Source organism: Rattus norvegicus, chromosome 15 (assembly GCF_021556685.1).
Source record: "Rattus norvegicus strain SHRSP/BbbUtx chromosome 15, alternate assembly SHRSP_T2T, whole genome shotgun sequence".
NCBI classification, from domain to species: Eukaryota; Metazoa; Chordata; class Mammalia; order Rodentia; family Muridae; genus Rattus; species Rattus norvegicus.
In genome coordinates, this window is record NC_141548.1 from 37,929,453 (window position 1) to 37,952,250 (window position 22,798).

The 22,798-nt window shown below is 44.6% G+C and overlaps 1 protein-coding gene and 2 long non-coding RNA genes across 5 annotated transcripts in view; 2 read left to right on the plus strand and 1 right to left on the minus strand.

Moving 5' to 3' along the window:
• Atp8a2 (ATPase phospholipid transporting 8A2) overlaps positions 1-18,744 on the minus strand; it is a 528,141-nt gene extending 509,397 nt beyond the window's left edge. Inside the window, exons 1-3 of one of the 3 annotated variants that reach the window (XM_087586606.1) lie at positions 18,523-18,744; positions 18,157-18,386; positions 17,080-17,180 (exon numbers count right to left, since the gene is read on the minus strand). The gene's annotated coding sequence lies outside the window, so the exon portion shown is untranslated. The remainder of the gene's footprint in view (positions 1-17,079; positions 17,181-18,156; positions 18,387-18,522) is intronic. The other 2 variants (XM_087586608.1, XM_087586607.1) reach the window with 2 other exon arrangements.
• Positions 7,950-15,826, plus strand: LOC148000980 (uncharacterized). The gene is made up of 4 exons (XR_015638819.1): positions 7,950-8,098; positions 9,155-9,299; positions 11,533-11,647; positions 14,052-15,826. It is a non-coding gene; the product is annotated as an uncharacterized LOC148000980 (long non-coding RNA).
• Positions 18,745-18,791: 47 nt separating the features above from the next.
• LOC103693635 (uncharacterized) lies at positions 18,792-22,235 on the plus strand. Its single transcript, XR_015638818.1, has 2 exons — positions 18,792-18,919; positions 19,565-22,235. It is a non-coding gene; the product is annotated as an uncharacterized LOC103693635 (long non-coding RNA).
• The last annotated feature ends 563 nt before the right edge of the window (positions 22,236-22,798 follow it).

Here is a 22,798-nt window from a genome sequence, read left to right on the forward strand (position 1 = left end):
AATGGGATCTTATGCCCTCTTCTGGTGTGTCTGAAGACAGCTACAGTGTGCTCATATATAATAAATAAATCTTTTAAAAAAATTAAAAAATAAATTAAAAAATAAGAAGCCTATGCCTATAGCAAAAGGCAAGGTAGAAGGTGGGACATGGGGCAGAGCTAGGAACTCTGGGAAAAAGTCCACTTAAGATTCACCACTGAGACACAGAGGAAGTCGGACGTGAAACTGAGGCGAGGTAACCAACCAGAACTTGTGGCAGAACTTGATTAGTATAAATGGGAGGATCAAGTTACGAGCTAGTTGGGAACAAGCCTAGCTTAAGGCCTAGATGTTACTTAATAAAAACAGCCTCTGTGTCATTTCCTATGTCTGGACAGTTACAGAGCGGTCAAGGAGCCTCTCCCATCTATTATTTTATGCGTCCATTCACATTCATTTCCGGCATTGATAATGGCCTGCCAATGGGTCCTCCACCTGGTGAGTGGATTCCAAGAGCAGATACTTCAAAAGACAGGCTCACCCATCCTGGCCTGGCCTGAGAAAGCGTGCTGCACCACTTCTTACACATCCTGGCTGTCCAAGCAGTCACAAGGGCCCCGTCATCACAAGCAGGGAGGAAACAGTGACAAGATTCTGGAAGAGCGTGAGAGTTGGAAACGCCACCGCAGCCATTTCGGGAAATACAATCTCACAGAACCTGGTGCGCAACACACATGCTTAAGTTTAATAAAATATTACTGTAAGACATACAGAAAGCTTAATGAAAGATGTGTAAGTCCTCCACATTGAATGCATGGCTTGCAGGCTCCTGGAGAACAAGCTAGAAGCATTTACCGTGCCAGGAGACTGTAGTGCTGGCAATAAATAGAGAAATAGCTCTTCCGAACAGAACAGAGAGTCTAGAAATAGACCCAGAGCTGTATGGTGAAGTAATTTTGGTAAAGACACTAAAAAGCAAGACAGATGAATGGAGACAGTCTTTTCAGTAGATGATGGTGTGACAGCTTGATGTCCAGACCAGGGGGGAAACAACAAATCATTAATCCATGCACAACACTTAAAATGAATTGTAAGTGCTAAAAATAAGGTATTTCAATCTTATAGAAAAAAAAAAAAACCATGGGGGAAGCTGCCAAGCAAGGACTTGCAAAGTGCTAGCCATAAAAGTGCGCATCAATAATTAGCATCAGAAGAAAAAAAAAAAGAAAAAATAATTAGCATCAGAAAAAAGGCTTCTGCTCAGCAAAGGACAAGCAGGAGGTGAGGCGAGCCACAGGCTGGGAAGAGACTTTGACACCAGGTAAGTCAGGCAAGGGGTGCTATATGTGTAAATACCTCATGCAAATCAAGTGGACGGACACCAAAAGGAGACAAGCAGATAGTTCAAGTGTCAGGAATGTGCACATTAAACAACCTGCTTCACAACGGTCAGCAGGTCCAAGTTAAAGAGTAATTGCAGATATTATAGAGAATGCTGAGTTACCGACCTTATGTATTGCTGGGGGGGCTGGGGGTCTGAATTGGTGAAATCACTTAAACAAGGACCTAGTGGTTTCTCATAAAGATGAGCATACACCTTCCCTGTGACTAAGAAATTCTACCTTCGGATACCCAAGAGAAATGAGCGTGTACTTCTAAAACGCTCAAAATTAATAACAGCCTTGTACATGATGAGTCCAACTTGGGGCCACTCCAACTCCCCACCCACAGGTCAAAGGTTGCCCAATTGTGGTCTGTCCCTAAAATGGAGTGTGACTCAGCTATAAGGACCAAATACAGACGATCTAGATGAGTCTAGAAACTCATGCAAGACGCCTTTCAGTGAACCCCAGACAGTTGGATCCAGAACAAAAGGTTCTGGAAATGTACTGGGAGGAGAAGGGGCTCCAGGTAACTTCGAGGGGGGTGGAAACTTGTTTAAAGGGTAGATACAGGGTACATACGTTGGGACTATCAATTGTATATAGTTAAGAGGTCCACGTTTCACAGCAAATTATCCTGACTTTAAAAATACTAGTAAAAGAAAAAACATTTTTAAATGCTAAAGCATTCATGCTATTTTTAACAGGAAAAATTTGGAGAACAAGCTCAGTGAGCAACAAGATGTTACAAACAAGTGAAAAATAACCGCGGGTTGTTTTTAATGTTAAAAGTTAGTGTGCCATGAAACTCAAGACGGATGATCAAAATGTGAATGCTTCACTCCTTCTTTAAAAGGGGAACAAGAATACCCTTGGCAGGGGATAGAGAGGCAAAGATTAAAACAGACACAGAAGGAAAACCCATTCAGAGCCTGCCCCACATGTGGCCCATACATATACAGCCACCCAATTAGACAAGATGGATGAAGCAAAGAAGTGCAGGCCGACAGGAACCGGATGTAGATCTCTCCTGAGAGACACAGCCAGAATACAGCAAATACAGAGGCAAATGCCAGCAGCAAACCACTGAACTGAGAATAGGACCCCCGTTGAAGGAATCAGAGAAAGAACTGGAAGAGCTAGAAGGGGCTCGAGACCCCATATGAACAACAATGCCAAGCAACCAGAGCTTCCAGGGACTAAGCCACTACCTAAAGACTATACATGGACTGACCCTGGACTCTGACCTCATAGGTAGCATTGAATATCCTAGTAAGAGCACCAGTGGAAGGGGAAGCCCTGGGTCCTGCTAAGACTGAACCCCCAGTGAATGTGATTGTTGGGGAGAGGGTGATAATGGGGGTCGGGACTGGGGGGATGTTGACCCGGAAACCGGGAAGGGGAATAACAATCGAAATGTAAATAAGAAATACTCAAGTTAATAAAGATGGGGGGAAAAGGTTAGTGCGCAATGGGAAGTACAGCTCCACTGGGGCCTTTCCAAGCACGTGTTTTATCCCTTTCACCCCTTTCCTCTTGTCCTCCTTCAGCCCCCTGCCCACCCCTAAATAGCCTTTCTTTCCTGCCAGTTGGTTTTTATACTGAGACAGAGTCTCTCTGGAGCTTGATGTGTAGACCAGGCTGGCCTCCCTCTCACAGAGACCCTCCTGCCTCTATCTCCCGAGACCTGGGGTCAAAGGTGTGCACCACCACACCCAGCCAGTGCAGTCTGTTATGTTACCTTCCCTATCCCCTCCTTCAACATACCATCTTCCTCTCATGGTTCCTTTTCTGCTTTCACAAGCTACACATACACACACACACATACACACACACACACACACACACACACACGTATGCCCATACCCCCCCCCACACACACACAAGCCTAGATTCTGCATATGAGAGGAAACATGGTCTTTTCCTGGGCCTGGCTTGTGTTGTTTAACATAATGATTTCCTTTTGCATGCATTTTCTTGTAGATGTCATTATTTTGTTCTCATAACTGAATAAAATCCTGGTTTGTATACATAGCACATTTTCTCTACCACTCATGTGTTGATGGACATGTACGCTGGTCTCACTTCCTCTTGGTTGTCACCACTGGAACAGTGAACATGGAGGTACGAGTGTCTCTGTGATGTGCTGGATCAGAATGTTTCAGACATAGACCCAGGAGTGATGTAACTGTATCACACAATAGTGTCCCTTTTCCTCTGTTGAGGAAACTCCGTGCTGATTTAGTGCCTACCTCCATTTACATTCCCACCAGCATGTAGAAAGAGAACCTTGCCTCTCTTTAAATGCGAATCTTTTAAGACTATTTGATAGATTGGAAAATGTTTTAATGTAATCCTTTAAATTTTACATTAGTTTTATTTTATGTCTACAATGTTTTTCCTGCATGTATGCATGTATATGCACATGTAAGTGCCTGGTATCTGCAGAGGTCAGAAGAGGTCAGATCCCCTGAAACTGGAATGATGGATGTCTGTGAGCAACCATGTGGACACTGGGAATTGAGCCCAAGTCCTCTGGGAAAGCCACAAGTTCTCTGAATCACTGAGCCATTTCTCCAGCCCCTATAATAGAACCTTTAATGAAGAAAGAGTAAATGCCTGTCATGGGGCCCAAACTTGTCCCAGTACTCAGGAAGCTGAATCAAGATGATCTTCAGTTAGACACCAGCCTAGGCTATGCAGAGCAAAATCTTGTCTCCAAAATAGGGGAGTGGAGGAGACTGTGTGTGTGTGTGTGTGTGTGTGTGTGTGTGTGTGTGTGTGTGTGTGTGTGTGTCTGTGTGTGTGTCTGTGTGTGTCTGTGTGTGGTGTTTGTGTGTGTGTATGTGTGGTGTTTGTGTGTGTGTGTGTGTGTAAATTACATTTATCCACTTTCAATGCATATAAATTATACAAATACTCATCTTCATCAACATACGTCTTTATATTATGTATCTACATCCACATCTAGAGAAACTTTTGGATCCTTCTTTATAATTTAAATTTAAATTTTCTTTTTACTGTATTTGTTTATTTGGTGAGGATGAATATACACCACGGCACTCATGTGGAGGTCAGGGGATGATTTACATCACTGATGGGCCCATGTCCTGTCATGGTGGTTCCCACAGCAGACATCTATAGAACATGAGCAGCTGCCCTTCTCCCTTCAGAGGACTCATCCCTGAATACCTTCAGAGACCAAGATCCACAAGCACTTAAACCCCTGGTATAAAACTGGGTAGTATTTAGACCCTGTAGGCTTCCTCAAGAATTAGTATCAGATATGTCCATCCTATGGCCCACAGGCCACCCCTGTCCCAGGATATCTGTGAAGATAGTTCAATATCTTTACAGGGTCATGTTGCACTGTCACAATGTTGGACACCCCTGCATCATTCCTAAGTGGATTATGATACCTTCTACAGTTCAAACAGCATACGTGTAGTTATAATGTTACACTGTTTGGGAAATAATGACAAGAAAACAGAGTCTGGGTGTTCATCACTGATACAAATTGGTTTTGTCTGTTTCCCACCTCTGATTAATTGAGTCCATTCTAGGATGCAGAACCAACAGATGTACAGATACAGCTTCAATTTCTATCTGCCATTAAAATTTGCTGCAGAGATGGCTTAGTGGTTAAGAGTACACTGGCTATTCTTCCAGAGGTCTTGAGTTCAATTCCCAGCTACTATATGGTGGCTCACAACCATCTGTAATGGGATCTGATGCCCTCTTCTGGTGTGTTTGAAGAAAGCAACCAGGTACTCATATAGATGAAATAAATAAATGAATCCTTTTTAAAAATTTGCTGGAGTGTGCACTATTGATATGTGCACAGTTTCATACCTACTCACGTTAAAAGCCTAGTGCACATATTTAAACCATGTAATGGGAGCTGAGGTGAGCAGATCCCTCTGGAGGGACAGGCAGTAAGCTATGAAGATCGGATACAGGAGTCTCAATTTTGAAGTCTCTCCTTTGCTCTCCTAGCTAGAAACTACAAAGACAGCCACATGCACAAATCAATCCAGCTTATGCTAGAGGTGCCAAGGACAGTGACAGAACAGTGGTGGGCTCTGTCCTGGTACAGGTAGAGATACAGGACCCTGGCTATGTCCTTGTAGGTAGGAGCCATTTTTAAAGTCGGTCATTTCAAAACTGTTATTTGGGGATGGAAAGAAGTCTCATCAGTTAAGGGCATTTACTGCTCTTGCAGAGAAACTGGGTTCAGTTCCCAGCATCCACATGGGTCACAACGATGTGTAACTCCAGTTCCAGGGGGTCCAGTGCCCTGTTCTGCCCTCCAGGGCTCCTGGAGGCTCATGGCACACATTCAAACACTCAGGGACACAAATACACATGAAAGAAAGGATTTTTTTTTTTTTTGGTTCTTTTTTTCGGAGCTGGGGACCGAACCCAGGGCCTTGCGCTTCCTAGGTAAGCGCTCTACCACTGAGCTAAATCCCCAGCCCCTAAAGAAAGGATTTTTAATTTTTAAAAATTGTGTTGTTCTGGATGGAAAACCTCACACTTACACTCACCTTTTCCTAAGGAATTGGATTTACATGGCTCTCTAGAGGGATGGGTGCCGTCTGTGCTTCTTGTAGATCATATGACTCATGCAAGTGTTTCTGATTCTATGGCCGGGGGCAGAAAAGCGATCTTTGAAATACATAGTATTCAAAAGCTAAATCCAGGGTTACATCCAATTTTTGAGTCTAAGAGTTCTTTGAAAGGAGGGGTCATTGGAAGATGAAAGTCTGGTCCCAGGGCAGGTTCCCTAAACTCCAGCAGCTTGACCTCCCTTGCAGTTGGGAAAATGCACGGGGGACCTAAGGGAATGTCGTAGTCGCATTACATGAAGTCACGGAGAGAACGTGGTGCTTAGATGAAGAGGACAGGGGAAGGAGGAGGCCAGAGGACACGCCTGAGGAGGAAGTGAGTCCACAGGAGGCTCTGGACCTCTCCAGATTGGCCCTAAGAGATGTAAGCCCTGTCTGTAGCTTGAGGAGCTGAGCTCCAGCACTCAGAAAGGCACTCAGCACTGTTTGCTTTCTCTGTGTTGATTTAGCCTGATGCTGTCAGTTACAGTAAACATGTCTCTGTCCCTCCATTATCTGGATGGTGGCTTAATGTAGGCCACGGAATTAGGAGAGTAGGAAAAAGCTCAAACAACCCTGTGCTAAAGGAGGATCCCCAGTAAAAATGAAAACTTACTAAACATATAAAGGCATGTACACACACACACACACACACACACACACACACACACACACACATTCTGCTCCTCCTTTCTCTCCTCAGCTTCACCCAAGACATGAGATCAGCAGGAACAGCGCCAACTTAGCAGACAGGCTGCTCAATGGTGAGAACTTCTTACATGGGCAAAGTTTGGAAGGCACTTTGTGAAATGAGCATTGCACAAGTCAGTTACTTTAGCTCGGTGTCTGTGCTCGTCCACAAGTTCCCCCCCACTGCTTCCTGAGTTCTTTCTCTGAATATCAAGAGGTAACAAAAGGAGACACGTTTCAGACAAGGCTAGCTCTGAACAGTTTAACCCCCAAAATGATGTAGGTGGCATTTTGTCAGAATGGAGCACACTCAGGACCTTCTGAATACACTGACCAGTGAGGAAGAGGACGATCCAGCACTCTAGAGGTCTGATGTAGACCGGACAGGAGTGGGACTTGAGTCGTGGGAAGTTCAAAGCAAGATGGGTTCCCTTCCTAAGGGGTCCTCCCCCTTCTCAGAGGAGGAGGGGTGGGGAAGATGGGGGAGGGTATTATGGAGGGACTGGGAGGAGAGGGGGGATGCATAAATAAATTAATGGAAAAAACAGATAGGTTCCCTCTATACTGCTTTTTCGTTCCATCTAACTCTGGACCCACCAGAGAGTTATAGCAGGTAGCCACGGCTGCTAGAGGCTACCTGACCATGCCTGACATGACAGAGAGCAGGTGAACCCCACTTCTGTGGCTTTTCAGCAGCTCTTTTGGTACTGCACATTTGACTATTTTCCAGAGTGGATCCACATATTCCTCCCCGAAAAGCAGTGCTAATACACACCATTTCATTGGTGACTGAACTTTAGAAACGCAAATCTATTGAGTATACTCAGCCAAATTCTCCTCTGGTATTCTGAAGAATAAGATGTTCACTTATGAATAAAGGCCAGGTAGGAACTAGAGGGATGTGACATACGCCTGTCAACTCAGCCCTCTGGGCAGAGGCATGAGCATTGCTGACTTCCAAATGTGGGAGACTGGAGGACTCACTTACTGAAGGAGGTTACCAGGCCCACGGGCTCTGAGCAGTCAAGTAAAAGCAGTGACACCTCTGCCAGCCTCCACTCACCCCACCCCCGCCCCTTCGTTCTCTCTCCCTTCCCTCTGGCTTCCTCAGCTGGCTCCAGGACTCCTGTGTATACATCTGTCTCCTGCCCTTCCTCCCTCTGTCTCCTTCCTTCCTTCCCTTATGTGAAGAAAAGCTCACATAATGGGTAAGATCCAACCATACGGACTTAGAAAACTGAAAAACCACGCCTTCTGGAAGGTCAAGGGCACAGACAGTTCTGCTTTGGCAGAGTCCCCTGAGAGCAGTAAGCTGCAGCCAGTGGCCCAGCTATCAGTGTAGCTAGTCAGAGGTATTGAATGCCTATTTGAGAAAGCTTACGTAGCTTTGCTCAGAAAAATTACATACTTTCCATGCTTCTTGGTGACGGCATTCATTTTGTGAGTGTTTGGAGCTGTTTTTGTTGTTGTGGCTTTGTTTCGTTGCTGTTCATCTGTTGCTTGTTTTCAAGACAGAGTCTCAGGATCTCACTGTGTAGCCCTGGCTGTCCTGGAACTATGTAGACAAGGTTAGTCTTGAACTCCTACATATGCCTGCCTATGCCTCCTGAGTGCTGAGACTAACTGCAGGTACCACCATGCCTGTCTACCACTGATATTCTTAAGTCTGTGTTTCCCTAACTTTATTCACACTAAACTTTGTTATTTTTATTTTGATTTTTGTTAATTCATTTTGATCTTTTTCCTTTGAGCTGGGCATGGAATTTCCCATGCCAAAACCAGTTTTCTGTTCACGATTCTTGAATGTTCGAGTTTCCAAACACCGTGGTTAACCTACATCAGCAGTTCACAACCTTCCTCATGCTGTGACCCTTTAACACAGTTCCTCATACTGTGGTGACCCAAACCATAAAATTATTTCCACTGCTACTTCATAACTGTAATTTTGCTACTGTTTTGAATCATAATGTAAATATCTGATATGTGAGATATCTGCTATAGAACTCTTGTGAAAGGGTAGTTCAGTCCCCAAAGGGGCCATGACCCACAGGCTGAGAACCACTTACCTACACACAGCTGACTAGAGATCCTGGCTCCCAGAGAGCCGAAGCCAGTTAATAATGAGGACAAGGCCCTGTGTCTTTGATGTAGATACACACCAAGGTGGCCATTGAGCCACCTGCTGCTCACACTGTGCCCTAGTCACACTTCCTGGACAGAGCTTGAGGGACCAAGATGTCATAGACCACTAAGTTCACAGGGATCAGAAGTGGCTGTCCACAGTGACAACCACACATAGCACAGGTCCCAGGAGATAAAGGACCAGGAGAGCAAGCCTGCAGAAGACAAGGTGCTTTGTTCTGCCGAACTCTTTCCAGTCATCACCTTGAGTTTCATGGCCTTTGTGTTGGAAAACCCTCTTTACCTCAGGCTGCCCTTTAAAGCAACCATCCGTTTACTATTTCTTTGTGTGTGTTCTCCCTTTTCATGTTCAAGCCTTCATCCCTTTGGACAACAGTTCTAGAACAATAGATAGTAAAGGGTTATGACCAAGCTCCAGAGAGCAGAAAGAAGAACTAGGGCAGGAGGATGTGGCTGTTCATTTTAACCCGGTGAGGATGCGGCTGTTCATTTTAACCCGGTGAGTGGATGAATGATGAGTGGCTTCCTCCATAACCCAAGACACTGCTGGGAAAGCAGGACCATGTATAGTTTTGTTCTTTGATTTATTTTCATGGTGAGGTTTTTAATCCTAACCTTCGTCGGACAGCTCCATGGGCTCAAGTTGCACCAGGAAATGCTCCTGTAGCAGAGCCTCTTTGCTAATGTTTCCCTGTGACTTTGCATTTAACAATGTTCAGTGGAACAGTAATGGAGAGCCAGCAGATGACCTCACCATAGCTTACTTCCCTCCACTTCTTACTTCCCTCCTCCCCTTTGACATTGTCAAAGATTCCCGATATGCATGTACTTCTTCTTTTCAGAGCAGGGGCTAAGAAGTGCTAAAATGGCTTATCAATGGTTTGTGGGGGGCGGGGGGAGGGAGAAGAGAACTCATTTTTAAACAGAGATGTGCAGTCTGGACCCAAATCGTTCTCATCTTCACTTATTCCCTGATCCTTCTGCAAAAGGGAGCTGTGTGTTTCCCTCAGGATGTTGAGAGGGCAAAGGAAAGGACAGGAAACATACGCCTAAAGCTGTTATGAACTCTGCCGAAGAAAACCATAGCGGGCAACTGGGGACCCAGAGATGGGTTAAGGGACATTCTGCCTACTGCATTATGAAGCCACTGGAAATGCAGAGACGGGTTTTTTCAGGTGCAGAATGTTCCAGGACCTGACAAAACCATTACGAAGAACTCACTGAAAAGCCAGATCTGTCTCTACCACTGACAACTGTGGTCTTGACTCCCAGGAAGGTGGAGTTTTTATGTGGCCCTTCTCAAGAATGGAGCCATTTGCTTCCTGAAAAAACATCTCAAGTGACCTCTAGCTCTTTCGGACTTAAAGACTGAGGGGACACCGGTTAACAAGATGACCACTGCTGCAGAGTTAGGGCCAGTGGACAGCAGGTCCTGTATACGTCCTCCTGTCTAGCAACCGCTCAAGCCAAAAACACCATTAGTCGAGTGCCACATACAAGAAGTACTTCGAGATTCTGCATTCTCAGCCACTCCACTGTACCCTTTTGAAGACCTTTTTTTATGGCATTTAAATTTTTCAGGATTATTTCCCTTTCTCTCTCCCTAGGCCACAGAAAAGGTGTTTGTTTAGACAGACTGTATGTAGCCCCACCTGGCCTCAAACCCTGACTTTTCTAGAGTTCTGAACTCCAGGCATGTGGCACCCAGGCCCTGCTCAGAGAAAGGTGTTTTGCTAACCTGCAGAATCATCCCAGAGGCCTGTAGGGAAAACAAGTTTCTATTAAACACCCTCATCCCAGACCAGATCCTCAAGATGACTCAGAGGTTAAGGTATGTGCTGTCTAACTTGATGCCTGACGTCTCATCCCTGGGTCTCAGATGGTGGAAGGAGAGAACTGACTCTTGTCCTTGGAGTTCCACAAGTGTGCAGTGCTGTCCACATACCTACACACACACACACACACACACACACACACACCCCAAACAAATGTAACACCTGACCTACACATACACACACCTACCCAAGGCATTTGTCTAGTTTTCCCATGTGGTGATTCAATGGCCCCAACTATTGGCGCAATCCCATAAGAGATGCATACTTCCCTTTTGGGGAATACAACTGTGAGTTAGCCTAACCATTTCAGTTTCTCTCTGTCCTAACAGAATAATAACCATCACACTCTGAGGGAAATGGGCAGGCCAAGGTTATGGACATGCCTATCAAATGGCAAATTCTGTCTATAAAAGGGAAAAGTGGAAGTCAAGGGCAGGGGACAAGCTGAGTCAGGCTGTGAGGAATTCGGAGGATGGGTACTTAAGCCTTTGCATCAGAAGCTGGCAACTTAGAGATCACTCAGCAAAATGGCTAAAATCCACAGACCAGGCTCTGGGGAACTGGGGAGAGGATTCAGAGGGCCTGAAAATCGTCTTGCACTGTGAGCTGGAACCGCATATGCCACAGTCTAGCTATAAATAGATGGCAAGCGTTTGGGCTTGTCATCAGCCTCATCCGCTGAGACAAGGAATGAATGTATTAAAGAAAGCCTGCTGTTGTTTCAAGATCAGACCACAGTGTGCACAATCAAATGGGTCTGGCAGCTGTGCCCTCAGAGACAAGCATTCTGGTACAAAGGATTCTGACTCAGCCCCTATCCTGGTCTGCTGTGTGTCACAGGTAATACTTACATAATACTCAGTCTATCTACAACATATTTCGTTTCTACACTTGCAGTCAATTCCTTCTGCTCGTTTTAATGTTCCTCTCTTATGGGGTGAGCGACAGCAGCCCAGTGACATGGAAGACAAATGCAGTGGAAAACAGCCCATGGGAGTGAGTGCTGGGCCCGGTAAGTGACCACCATCAAACCTTCAAAAGCATTAAAGGAATTTTACAGAAAAGGTACTGTTTGAGGGTTTTACTGCTGTGAAGAGACACCATGACCAAGGCAGCTCTTATAAGGACAACGTTTAATTGAGGTTGGCTTACAGGTTCCGAGGTTCAGTCCATTTATCATCAAGATGCGAGTGTGGCAACATCCAGGCAGGCATGGTGCGGGAGCAGCTAAGCGTTCTACAACTTCATCTGAAGTCCTCTAAGGAAAGACTGTCTTCCAGGCAGCTAGGAGGTGGAACTCATTGCCACCCACAGTGACACACTTCCTGCAACAAGGCCACACTTATTCCAACAAGGCCATACTTCCTAATAGGGCCACTCCCTGAGCTAAGCATATCCCAACCACCACAGGTTTGGAGAAGGTAAAGGAGACTGAGATTTTCTAAAGAAAAAGCAATTACTTAAAATGAGATCCATGAGCCATAAGGAGACTCATAAAATGGGCAAAGTTCCCCAAATCAGTATTTCCCTGAGAAACACAATAGAAGGGGAGAGCTGAACTCCATAGATAAGCTGGACCCCCTGTGGGATGATGTCACAGGTAAGGCAGGTAGAAGATAGGATGAGGCCTGTCATTGGATGAGAAGGAAGGATGGCCGGGAGAAAAGTTTGAAGGAAGAGGAGGACACGGAACCGAGGAGGAGAGGAGAGAGAGAGAAGCCATGGCGGAGACAACATGGAGGCTGACGTTAAGATTCCACGCTGTACCCTTACACGTGGTTATAAATGTTCTTAACGGATGGCTGTGTACAGGGCTTTGTATGTTTAAGTGGGCAATTATATCTTATCAACTGGATCAAAGGCTATTGTGTTGTGTGTTCTTTCATGTAGCGATGTAAGTGTAAGAACGTGTGTGGTGGCTAGAGACACAGAGCCACCACGGAATCAGGCTGTGTGTTTCTGGCATGGAAACCTGCCTTGGGAACTAGATAGGTAGGGAGATTGCTGCCAGGCTCAGAGAGAAGCCTTCGGCAGTGTGATATGGGATGGAGCAAAACGGGTGAGGGGCTTTGCTGACTGAGACTTAAGATATCTACCAGATATCTTGGGGCATGCGGTGATGGACCTAGTGGGGGATAAAAGACTCTATTTTATTTTTTTTACATTTTTATAACAACACCCCACCCGAAAAAAGCATACCTCAAGTAAAAATGGCAGTTCCAGCTGGGAAAAGAGTTTGTGATAAAATATGAAAAGGTTACTTAGAAGTCCAACTTGGAGAGCAAGAAAATGGAAATGATTAGGCATCAAAAGGGTGGGATGCCCAGAGGGCCAAGACAGTAGTGGCCACCAACAGCTGAACCTCTACACAATGTTCCCCAAACACTGAAGGATGAATGAAATGGTCTGTACGCACTGAAGAAATCGAAAACAAAGGAGCTGTGGGCCTCAAATAACCTGAAAATAGAAAAATAGCAACTTCTGGGAAAGGTATAACCAAGTTCCCAGCCCCAGCCTTTGTGGGGAGGCTGGGGGGGTCACCAGGGAAGAGAATGTAAAGAAAGCCAGGTGTGGGTGTGGTGGCTCGAGGGAGGAGGGCCCCCATAGGGCCATCCCCAGTTGGTAGAACTGTTTAGGAAGGATTAGGAGGTGTGGCCTTGTTGTAGGTGTGGCCTTGTGGGAGGGGATGTGTCACTGGGGGTGGGCTTAGAGGTTTCCAAAGACTCACACCATTCCCAGTGTGCCCCCCTCTGCCTCCTCTTTGTGAATCAGAACGTGAGCTCTCAGCTACTGCTGCAGATGCCCACCACAGTGCCTTCACTCTGCCAGTACAGACTCTAGCCCTCTGGAACCATAAGCCCAATTAAACTATTCCTTCTGTGCATAGTTTTATCAGTAAAATGTAACTAAGACAGAGAATTTGAGACATAACTAAAACTGAGCCAGCATGGTATGACTTGCTGGTAACTCCGGGGAGGCCGGGGCAGGAGGACTAGGAGTTAAACGTCAATCTTGGCTAATAGGAAAAACCCACCTCGGGGTGGAGAGATGGCTCAGTGGCTAAGAGCTGGCACCAGGGGGACTGAGATTGGCAAATGAGTTCCCTTCTAGAGAGTTAATGATGAAATAAAGAAATTAACTAAAGCTGGATCCTAGCAAGTTCAATTTTCCAGAAAAAAAAAAAAGTGCTCTAAAGAGCTATAGGATCCCAAACTCTAACATCCCCACAAAAAATAACAGGTAATGTCTGAAAATCTCTTTTATACATACCAGAAATTTGAGTTGAACCAGGAATTTTCTGCACCAAATTATTCACAAGGGCTCTTCTCATCTACGTGTGACCCTTTATTATGTGGCTGACTTCTTGATTTCTCCTACCTTAGAATCTGGGCTAATACCATGATTTCCTTTTCCAGGACACAATGGGAGACTCTGGGAGATCTGAGTCCTTACACATGCTCTCAGTTTCCAAGGATACCTTTTTAGGATACTAACCTTAGCACAAATGGCTGCATGGTCAGAGGAACCAAGACACTCATCCAACAGGGCCGCGTCACCAGGCAACCCACCAGCTAACCGTGGCTTCCGGAATGAGCCAGGTGAGGCCCTGATGATCCATCCACTCGGCAATGGGAACTCAGAAGCCACGGAAATTCTGGTCTTAAGCAATATTTGTGATACCAGTAATAGTTTGTTGTGATTCTTGTTGTTAAGACTAATTAATATTCACATAGAGAAGTATGCGTTATAGGGCACGTGTTACAGGACAGTCCAAAAGTTTGCAGCTATGCAAACCTACTGAGGGAAGCAACAACAACAACAACAGAAAATAAAAAAATGCGTTTACACCGAAGAACGCAGTGCACAGCTTCCACCTCAAGAAACAGGAGGGAGCTCTACCACAGAATTCAAACAAGAGCCAAAGTGTTCCGGTACTGGGGGCATGGCTTGGCAGAAGAATCCTCGCAAAGAGGAAGAAGTGAACAAAACCCAGTTAAAATGAGGAACTACATAGTAGGAAATGGTAACATCATATCAGAAGTGGAAGTCCAATTAATTATTGATTAGCAAAGGAAGAATAGACTCAAATGAAAATTTTGTAAGGGGCGTTAAAAGAAAGAAAACAGCCAAGAACATAAACGAGAAATTAACAGATAAGAAAATGCCGAAATGGGGGCTCGGGGTTAAAAGTATGGACCTCTCTTCTGCCAGACCAGAGTTTGGGCACCAGTACCCATGTATGGAGACTTACAACTGCCCGTAACTGCAGCTCCAGGGGAGCTGACATCTGTTTTGGCTCCTGTGAACACCATACTACAATTAAATATAAAATAAATCCTGAAAGTTAAAAAAAATGTTCAAACTGGAAACAAAACTAAGGTCTGGCATCTCTAGTGACGTAACAAGCATCCCTTACGGTTTTCCCAGGCTACCCTCAGGGCACAGAGGATGCTCCTCACCTTAAACAAAACACAAGCAGAAATAAACATAGCCTACTTAGAGCTTTTAGACTGATTAGATATAAAATCAATTTTTAATCTAATTAACATCATTAGAAACGGGAAAATAATCCCCTAGAGCATCTAGGCCAAAGGTCAGAGCAGCCAAGTAACTTACAAGGGCAAAAGACAGAGACTGCTGTCTGAGATTAACATAGTAAAGACAGCACCCGGAAGCCACTCTTCACAGGGATGTAGAGACACTGGATCAGAAGGAAAGAGGAGGCAAGAAGGTGCCTACTATGTTCCCCCAAGACAGAAGCTATGGGGGCTGGGGCGGTGGCTCAGTGGTTCAGAGCCCTTGCTGCTCTTGCAGAGGACCTGGCATCGATTCCCGGAACCCACATCGTGGCTCACACAACATCATAACTCCAGTTCTAGGGGACTGAATGCCCTCTTCTGACTTCTTCTGGACACTGGAAATACACAGGGTGCACACACATATGTGTAGGCAAAGCACCTATACACATAAAATAAATACATCTGTAAATAAAAATAGAAAGGCTGGAGAGATGGCGCAGCAGTTAAGAGCACTGACTGCTCTTCCAGAGGTCCTGAGTTCAAATCCCAGCACCCACATGGTGGCTCACAACCATCTGTAATGGGATCTGATGCCCTCTTTTGGTGTGTCTAAAGACAGCTAAAGTGCACTTATATAATAAATAAATGGATGAATAAATAAATAAATCTTTAAAAACAAAACCAAAAAATAGCCAAAACAAAAATAGAATCTCCAAAAAACTAACAAGCAACAAACACACCATGCACCACGCACACGAGGGCTCAAGGCATGCATCCTCACAAGGCCCTGGGGTGCATCTTCTGAGGATGAACTGCTTTTAAACTCAGAGCAAAAGGCTGTATCGTAAGCACTTAGTGTATTCAAGTGCATACCTGAGGAGAACGTGAGGCGGGTCTCTGAGTCATGCATCCACTGAACGTTTTGTCAAGGTAGCAGTCCTCGGAGTGCATAAATGCAGGTGCAGAGAGGAGGCAGAACAAGTTCATTTATGATCATACATGATAGGTAGATTAGTGAAATATTAGAAATCAGCAAACGAAAGCAAGACATGGCCATATACACCTGTACCCCTAACACTGAGCGTAAGGAGACAGGAGGAACAAGAGTTTGAGGCCAGCCAACCAGGCAACACAGCAAGGTTTGCGCAGAAAAGAGGAAGGGAAGGAGGGAGGGAGGGAATACAAATACTAAGTGGGAAAATGAAGAACGCAGGCGATACAAAGGCTTAAGCACTGAGGAGATTCGCTACAGCAGAGACCGAAGTCAACTTGCAAATGTCATTTAAGTGTGTGTGTGTGTCTGTGTGTGTGTGTGGGGGGGGGGTGGGTGTGTGTGGGTGTGTGTGGGTGTGTGTGGGTGTGTGTCTGTGGGGTGTGTGTGTGTGTGTGTGTGTCTGTGTGTGTGTGTGTTGCCTACACATGTGTATGTGCATCTCCTGTGTGACTGGTGCCTAAGGGGGCCAAAGGAAGGTGACAGGTGCTCTGGGACTAAAGTCGCATCCAGTTTTGAGGCTCGGGTGCTGGAAATCAGATCCAGGTCCTCTGGGAGAGTAGTCAGTGCTCTTAACCACTGAGACATCTTCAGTTCTAACAAACGGTAGTCTTTCTTACATCACAAATTAGAATCTCAACCATAATGGAAAATATGTGGAGAAACACAGCAGAACACAATGTAAAGTGATTACAACATGAGATAACATGATCATGTTGTACTTAAACACACTAACTATCAATATGTGTGATGGCCAAATCATCACACTTTAAAAGGTGGGCAGGGGTTCATTTGGCTCACAGAGTAGACTCATTGTACGTTGTATATAACAAAGAACTAAGACACAGTGACTCCCAAGGTCTAGACCAAATAGGAGGATAAATTGAACTAAGACAGCTAATGTCGAGTTATGATATCAAAACAGAATCTTACCTTATAAAAACATTACACGTGACCAAAAAAACAAGTTACAATTCTCAAAGCCTTGACGACAGAGACTGTGAGGATCTGTGCTCCCAATCAACCACCAGTCGCTGTTACAAAACACAAAATTATAGGACAGGTAAAGAGAAAAAGACATCAAATTAACAATGGATTTTACTTTCAGCTGCCATTCTCGGTACAAATCAAGGAGGCAGGCAAAACATAAGGATGAGGACCTAAGCAATACAGCTGATGCGACAGTGCGAATAGGGTAGATATAGGGACTTTGTACACTGATAGTATGGCTCTGGGCTTCAAGATGGCTCAACAGGTGAGGCACTTGCCACTAAGCCTGACGATTAGATTCAAACTCCAGGATCCATACAGAAGGAGAGAACTAACTTCTACAAGCTGTCCTCGGACCTCCACACATATAGCTGTATGCTTGAGTGCATATATACATATATGCACACATACAATAAACATGTACATGTAATTTTAAAATAAAAAAGGTGTACCTTCTTTCCTACTCCACATAAAATAACTGGAAAAAAGGAAGCATGAGAGCCTGGGGATATAGCTCAGTGGTAGAGCATTTGCTTAGGGTGGACCAGGCCCGGGTTCAAGTCCTGGCAACACACACACACACACACACACACACACACACACACATACACACACACAGAGGCACACACCAGTAAGTTCCATAAAACAGTTCACATTCAAGCAGTGAGGAATAAACAGATTATTCATTTAAATTGATTTAAACTGTGATGAGTTTCAGAGAGAGAGACAGAGACAGAGAGAGAGCGAGAATTTAATTGTTTGCATCTCATGCACCAATCTATTTTCGTTGAAAAGGCCCAAACTACAATAATGCACTAGGTAAGAATGCCCTGTCTCTATAAACAACAACAAACATCTAATACATTTTTTTAAACTATGCAAACCCATAAAGGAAAGAATGAATCCCAGTGACATTAAAGCTAAGAGGTTCTGGCCAACAGAAGACATCATAGGTGGGAAAAACAAGCCACAAACTGGGACTGCGTGTTTGTAATTTGGATAACCAGCTGCAATACTTACATTAATAAAGAGAAACCGTGAGTTTTAAAGTGAGCACCATCTGAAGGGCACCCCTGAGCTCCAAGTAGGTGGGCAACAGTCAAGGGATATCCTGCTGCCTATGCCAGCGAGGGTGGGAACGCGGGAAGATCACCAGTAGAGATTTATCCGGAAAAACAATGTGCACAGCTCCATGCCCAGATCAATGTCTTCCGACAGCAGTAAGAAACAGCCTGTACCTCAGCATGCTCCTGTAAACACATGAAACTGGTTCAACAAAATGGCCCTTGCTCTTATATGTGTGACAGACACATGCTGACGTCTTCTGGTTTTTCACATCTTTTACACCCTCACTGTATGATTCACACAGCCACTGTGATTCCTTACCCCGATGCTTCTTTCCCAGGGTAGCGTGTACTGCTGTGTCTTTTGAGTCTGCAAGCCCCTCTCCTTTGACTTCTATTTGGAGCCCATGGTTTTTCTTCACTTTCAGGAACCTGTCTCGGCTTGAGACAGTGCCCAGATCACACGTCCATGCTCTTGGCAAGCAGCTGTTGGAGTCAACAACCTCAGTCACAGCACTGACATTCTAGACTCCAGCTTCGCTATGGTAACGTCTGTGAGGTCTCCAGGTAAGCCAGTACTCATTCCCTAATGCCTACAGCACCCCATTGGTGACCTCCCATTGAGCACACACAGACCTGGCATGGACAACCTTCGTAGATAGATGCAGGTCTCGCTGAACCCCGGAGTCTTCCTATGCTCCTAAACTGCCTTTGCTTCTGTAAGGATGCTGTTGCCGCCATCCGCTAACCTGACTTTCATGACTATCATGACCCACAGTTTGAAAAATCACCTCCCAAGAGAACGTTTCATCGGATGTCTCGGGAACCCATCCATGATAGCCATTTTTCATAACAGGACGCGATGTGCAAGGGCCTGCTTTCTGGGGATGGGATAGTTAAACATTCATAATGGATGATTATAGGGAAGTAAAAAAGTCGTAAAAAAAAAAAAAGTCGTGAGCCGTGCATAAATACAACAGGGGTAAATGCTGAAAATGTGAGTGAGTATAGGTGACTTGTAAAGGAACAAACAATATACTCATAATACTCAAAAATAAAAATGCAATGTTTAGGGAAATATGCATATATGATAAAGCTATTTTCAGACATCAAAGAAAATATAAAGCTAAACTGTAGGGCATTGGATAATCCTCTTGGGAGATTAGATTAGGTGAGAAGACAGTTTCAATAATATTTTTAAATATTTAACATTCATACATCCATATGTGTTTGGACCAAATCTGCCCTCACAATTCAATATTTACCTTGTTCAGCTTTCTAAATGGAATACTGATCTCATCAGTGTTTATCAGAACTCCTCAGAATCTGTAATCCTATTATCCTTGTTTATTATATTTCTACAGTCTATCTGTCATCCTCCCAACCCAATCCATCCCTGCACGGAAGAACAGAGACCTGATTCAGTCCAAGACTGTCACACGTATGCCAAAGTCATTGAAGAATGGCTGGCCATATCCACTCAGCTAGTGGATTCCTGACTGCAGCCTATAAAAGGGGCAAAGCACCCGTTCGCTACTGGACCTCTTCTCTCTTCCCCTACCTGCAGAACTACTGGATATCTTCCTTCTTCTTTGAAGCAAAGAGCTGAATGCCAGCATCGTGTCTGTGTGAACCTCTGCTATGATGACAACTGCTCTTCTGTGCCTTCCTTGCCAGGAGAGACTGAGTGCTTTAAAACCATGTTCAAAACGAAGTCCTTGTTTCTGTTGGTGGGGGGCGGGGGTCACAGTGATACAATGTAACCAGTACAGTCAGGATAGCAGACATACTTTCGGGAGAAATAATCAGAGCCAAGACATTTACCTCATTCCCAAGTTTGCTCTCTTTATTATTTAATAGTTACTTCTTTATTGCTGTGAGAAAATACCATGACCGAGGCGACATGAGGAGAAATGATTTTATTTTGGCTTGTAGTTCCATAGGATGAGTCCATGGTAGCCAAGAGGTGGCATGAGGGTTGGAGCAGGAAGCTAAGAACTCACTTCTTCAGACAGCAGGCACGAGCCAGAGAAAGCAACTGGAAATGGCGTGGGTCTATGAGGGTGCAAACTTTTCAACTCTCAGAGACATACTTCCTCTGACAAGGCCATACTGGGGACCCAGGGTTCAAATACATGAGCCTAGAGGGGCCATTCTTATTCAAACCACCACATATTCCATTTTGTCTACTGTATGCCATTATAGCCTTGGCTTTTGTTGATGGTGGTAATTGTTGTAGCAATTAGAATATACTTAAACTTTCATGTCTATGTAGTGTTCACAAATTGTAGAAACTTTTAGCATCATACATTTCTTGGCCCTTCCCTAACTGTCCTTTGTGTTGAGTGATCCTAAGTACTATAAGAAAATACTATAGTTTTGAGTCTAAACAGCCATATGTGTGGTAATTTTTTTAAGATTTATTTATTTTATTTATATGAGTACACTGTTGCTCTCTTTAGACACACCAGAAGAGGGCATCGGATCCCATTACAGATGGCTGTGATCCACCGTGTGGTTACTGGGAATTGAACTCAGGACCTCTGGAAGAGAGGTCAGTGCTCCTAACTGCTGAGCCATCTCTCCAACCCCCCAGCTATATGTGTTTTAAAGAGCTAATAAGATCTGTTTTCTATTTGCTATCCTTTAGCATGAAGGAATTTCTTTATGGTTCTGGAAATGTGACATTCTTTTACATAAAAATGTTTTTTAATGATTATTTATTTATTTATTATGTATACAGTGTTCTGCCTGCATATATGCCTGCATGCCAGAAGAGGGCACCAGATCTCATTACAGATGGTTGTGAGCCACCATATGGTTGCTGGGAATTGAACTCAGGACCTCTGAAAAGAGCAGACAGTGCTCTTAACCTCTGAGCCATCTCTCCAGCCCCACATGAAAATATTTTAACGTGCTTCTCTGGAAGGGTGTTTTTGCTGGGGACAGAATTCTGAATCCACAGTGTGGATTTCCTGTTGAAGGTGAACGTCCTACTGCCTTGCATAGTTACTAAGAGAACTCTATGACTATTTCAATTGCTTTCCCATATATAGCACTTACATCTTTCTATGTTGGGATTTATTTATTTTTGGCTTTAGAGGCAGTATCTCATGCAGCCCAAACTCAGTATGCATTTGAGAATGACCTTGATTGAATTGCTGGTCCTCCTGCCTCTACTTCTTGAGGGCTGGAAAGATGTGTGTCACCGTGCCCAGCTTCCTATAGAAACTTTAAAAGTTACTGTCCCACACCCACACCCACATATATGTATGTATATATGCATATATATCGGCACAGGATCTTTTAATTTGCTGGACTTAGAGTTAGGTTATCACTTTAAGTCCATAAATTTTGCCTTGATTTCACCAAGCATCTGGCCTTCAAATGTTGTCCCTGGATCAATATTTATCTCCACTCTATTTGAGATCCTTTTATATTTTTTTACATGTATTTACTTGTATGTGTGGGTGGCCCACAGTGCATGTGTGGAGGTCAGAAGACAGCATGTCAGAACTCCTTCTACCACATATGGTGGTTTTAATAGGAATTACCCCACAAGCTCATGTATTTGAATGCTTGGAGAATGGTAATACTTGACAGGGATTAGGAGTGTGACCTTGTTGGAGGAACGTATTGCTGGGAGTGGACTTTGGGGGTTTCAAATGCCACAGCCAGACCCAGTGGCTCACTCTTCTTCCTGCTACCTGTGGATCCTGATGTAGAACTCTCCTTCTCCAGTACCATATCTATCTGCATGCTGCCATGTTTCCCACCATGATGACAGTGTAAGCCAGCCCCAACTAAATGCTTTCCCTTATCAGAGTTGCCTTGGTCATGGTATAGCTTCCCAGCCACATAACACTAAGACAATATAGGACCCCGGTCTGACCAAACTCAAATCATCAGGCTTGGTGGCAAAAGCCTTGCCCATTGAGCTACCTGGATGGTCCTGTGGGAGGGTCTTGCCATACATATGTTGGATTTTTTTTTACAGCGTTGTCACAGATTCATAAAAGTCTAAATATTTTTCTATTGTTTCTCTGTGTTCTTCAGATTTGATCCTTCACACTGGACTTCGCGTTCATGCGCTCCCGTAGCGTATCCCCTTTCCTGCTGTGCACGTGGTGATTTATAGGTTATTTCTAGTGCACTCTACAGCTTTTCCTTCTCCAGTTAGATTTCCTGTCCTGTCCTGGGTCCCTTTGGCATCATGGGGCATCTCCCCTCGAGGACATTTCTTTGGTTCTCTGGAAATGTGTCATGTAAATCTGTCTGTGCCCTGGGCCCCCACAGTGCCACACCACATACCTGGAGTTCTGTTTGAACCCCTTAGAAAATACTTATGTCCGTATATCAGTGGTCCATTGTCTTGGGTAATCTCAGGTCACCTCCGTGTTTGCTTCCTGGCTTGCATCTGCCCTGCACACACATGGCTTGGGGTCCTTGTGCAGAATTACAAATTTCTCTTTGACTTTCCTTCCTCGGGTCTCTGTCCCTACTTGACATACACACTCCAGCACACAGGGTTCCCCTGACGAGAAAGACTCAGAAGCTACTATTGGAGGTTTTTTAGTCACCTGAATCACATGGTCACA